This window comes from Medicago sativa, chromosome 4 (assembly GCF_051527215.1).
Source record: "Medicago sativa cultivar Bolivia chromosome 4, Bolivia_mono, whole genome shotgun sequence".
In the NCBI taxonomy this organism is placed as follows: Eukaryota; Viridiplantae; Streptophyta; class Magnoliopsida; order Fabales; family Fabaceae; genus Medicago; species Medicago sativa.
The window spans coordinates 9,349,773-9,353,763 of record NC_140752.1 but is presented as its reverse complement, the minus strand read 5'-3'; the positions used below and the strand labels follow the sequence as shown (position 1 = coordinate 9,353,763).

The 3,991-nt window shown below is 28.9% G+C and overlaps 1 pseudogene; it reads left to right on the top strand.

Annotated features, from left to right (window-relative positions):
- Positions 1-1,068: 1,068 nt before the first annotated feature.
- On the top strand, positions 1,069-2,202 carry LOC146926100 (uncharacterized; annotated as a pseudogene).
- The last annotated feature ends 1,789 nt before the right edge of the window (positions 2,203-3,991 follow it).

The following is a 3,991-nucleotide window of genomic DNA, read 5'->3' as shown; positions in this document are numbered from 1 at the left end:
TTTTTTTGGAAAATGTTTTTACAATATTCTACAGATTTCTGCACAATTTCATTACAAAATACAAAAATTAACTTAAAAATAGGGACCAAAAGTAGTGATTGACAATTTTATAGGGACTAAAAGTTGAAGGAAAATTTTAGAGGGACTAAAACGGAAAGTTGGTATATTTATAGGGACCAAAAACATATTTAACCCTAATTAGAATAACAAAAAAGTCAGTCCGAAATCTCCCCGAAGTCTCTCCTATTCTCTTTGTAACAAAAAAATTGCAGTATGATTCTTAAATAACCGTAAAACAACTGGGTCTCTTTATAAATAGTGCGAAAGTTTAAGTGTATAAATATTGACGAGGGTTTCTCTTATCAACGTTATCAAAGGGTTATTCAGCGGAGGTAATCAAATTGACCTAACCTTGTAATTCTTGTATATGCATCTCTGATTTTTACGTTATTTTCTATCATAGTTGTTTAAGGTTTACGAGTTTATTGAAATATATTCCCTAAAAAAAAATTTATTGAAATATATATGCATGAATACTCACTGCTAATTTAGTGTGAACTGTGAGTGTTATGGTTATTTACACATTTCTGGTTTTAGTCTTGTCCAAATTTGATTAACTATAAGTATAAATTAATATTAATTATACTTCTGTATAACTGTGCCTATGATTGTTAGGTTTTGAAGTGTCGGGACACTTCAATTAGATATCAAGGGTTATTCGATTCCGAATTTTTGGGTTGATAGTGGAGCTACTCAAATTGACCTAACCTCGTCTCGTAAATCTTGTATGTGCAATCTATGATTTTTATATTATTTTCTGTCATACTTGTTTATGGTTTATCAATTTTCTGCCATATTGACCGCTGATTTGTGTGAGTGTTATGGTTGTTACTTGTTAGGTTTTGACGTTGTTGGAATTCCTTTTCTTATATAGTGATATAGTGATGTCAACACATTTCAACTAATTAGCATTTTTATATCAAAATCAAGAGAACCTTATAGTTCTTTTATAACACTAATATTTGCGTGCTGGCAATCATTCTGCAGTGGCTTAGTGAGAAATACGAGATGGAAGAAAACAATATATTGACAAATCTACCAATTGATGTGTTGAAATTGAATTGATGATTATGAAGCGCTTGCCCCTTAAAGATTGGCTTGGATTAAGGGCAACTTGTCGTTCTTGTAGTAAAACAGTTTCTAATTTCATTGAAAACCAGCGTTGCTGCAATTTACCTGGACTGCCATTAGTTTTCCAGAAATCCAAAAAATCAAGGTTCCTTTATAGCTTGAGTACAAAAAGTGTACATCGCATTAGAACAGCACAATTATGGCGCAATAATAGATGTCTTGGCTCAGTTGAAGGCTGGTTGATTGTGGGTGACTTTTCTGAAAAGGGTTTTGCAAAATTTTTCTTCTTAAATCCAGTGACTGATATTAGAGTCACGATATCATCAAAGCTGCACTTGCCCTCTTCCGCCCAGTGTGTGATGGAATGTTACATGTGAGCAAAATGGTGGCCTCTTCCAAACCAAATTGTGATGGCTCTGATTGTTATTTAGTCGGTCTTTTGAGTGATGATTGTCACATTGCAATTTATAAACATTTTGATAAGTCGTGGATTATAGTTGAGCCAGATAAGGATTCAAGGACTTATTTTATGGATGTGGAAATTATTGGTACAAAATTGTATGTATATGACCGGTCCTCAGATTATATATTGGTTTATGATCTCAAAGACTCCATTAATGGACCTCTAAAGGCTAAAGTGTTGATTGAACTTATAATGCCACAAGAATCAAGTATAATTAGTAACCAGTGTAATATTTTTCTAGCTAAAGATAAAGTGTTAAGAGAGTTATACTTAATTTATATGTTTAGTAGTACAAAGGTTAAAAATCAACATGTTCTCTTTGACCATTTGAAAATATCCACATCATTTGTTAAGCCGTCTCAGATTAACATCTTTGAAGTCTTCAAGCTGGTCACAGACAAGGATTCTATTGTATGGCAGAATGTGAAGCTGGAAGATAGAGTGTATTTTGTTAGTTTCTACAAGAGTATGGTTACGTCAAGGGTTGTACTTAATTGCAATAAAGAGTTGAGGATTGGAGGGAATAACACATTTATTTTGCTGTTACTTTTCCATGTCCTATAAATCCATGGTCAGGTTTAGAGTTGGGGATCTTTTGTTTGACTGAAATCGTCTTTGTTAATGTATAGATAAAAGTAAATTCAAATCGTCTTTGTTACACTTTGATTTTAATATTTGAATTTACTTTTATCTATTTGGTATATGTGTTATTTGTATTGAAAGTTAATGGTAATTTTGAAAAAAGAAAAATCCAACCCAATAGAGGTGAAACATGCTATTTTCTATATATATAGTATATAATAGTGTGTGTATGTGTATACATATATATATATATATATATATATATATATATATATATATATATTTTTTTTTTTTTTTTTGAAAAGATCCAATTTTTTTCAATAGCATATATAAATAGTTAGAGGAGTACCAATTTTTGTTTTCGTACAATTATCGTACGTTTATTCTTTTGTTTCAAAAGAAACAAAATGTCAATCAATTGACGTTTTCCCTTTTCATTTTCTTAATAAAATGTCAATCCATTTAATCATATTTTGAGTCTTTTTTCTTTTAACATAAAAAACACAAACAAATTCTATATTTTGCCACTTTGACTTTTACTTTTTAAAAGCCTTTTTCAAAACTAATAAAAAATACAAAAACAAATCAATCGGTATTTTTACCCTGAACTACGACGTTTTGATCCCTTACGGGTACGTAGGCAAATGACCTTGTCCTTCCAAATCAAAAAATGTAAAAAAACAATTTTTCTTTTCTTTTTTAATCATCACTCTAATACTTTTTTAAAGCAAGTAAGTTATACCCAAAGGATAAATAAAAACAAGAGGTTCCCGTAGGATACTACGGACGTTTAGGGTGCTAACACCTTCCCTTTACGTAACTAACTCTCGAACCTAAAATCTTTAAAATGTGGGTTATTTTGAACTTTGTCCCCTTTTCCTTGGAAAAATTAAAGTTCGGTGGTGAATAAAAAATCAGTGAGTCAACGCTAACTAATAGCTTGATCTCCGAAAATCACCGCGACAGAAATGACGACTTCACTGGGGATGACACTTATGAGATGACAAAAAAAAGTTATATTTTTTCCAAACAAAATGGAAAATAATTTTTTTTTATGTGATTATTTAAAAAAGAATTTATTTGATAAATAATATATACATAATATATCTCCTAAAAAATAGATACATAATATATAAATTTAATAAAGATTAAAATTTATGACATTTTTGTATTTCTAACATATATATTTTTTGTGTATGAATAAATATGTGATATAAAATTGAAAAAACTATATTTCTAACATATATAATATTCATGATCACATGAAATGTATGACTTTTTAAGAGTCATATTTAATACATAAAAAATTAGGGAGAAATTCAAGCGTCATGTATCTAGTTGGTTGGTGGCATTCTTGGTTATCAACATGCATGTAATTGGTTGTTAGCGTTCTTTTGGTGATTGCTATGCACAACTTTGAGAATCATATTTAATATATGAAAATGAGAAAAATTTAATTATGCATGATTTATCTCATATTTAAAATTTAACTTTTAATTTAATAGTATACTATTTATGTTATTTCAAAAAAAAAAAGTATACTATTTATGTATTCATTCTTTCGTTAATTAAAATATGTAACCCTTAAATTTCAAAATTAAAGGTAAGTCCTTAATTTTAGATTAAGTTCAAAATTAAATTATTGATCAAGAGTATCCAAGTTTAATCTCTAATTAAAACAAGAAAAATGTCAACGAGTGCCTTCAAAACACTCTTTAAGGATCATAAGTAATAAGTATTTATAAAAAGCGTGTAATCAATGCATTGAAAATTGAAATATTTAACTTTTTTAAAAAATAATTGCTTATTTTAGAA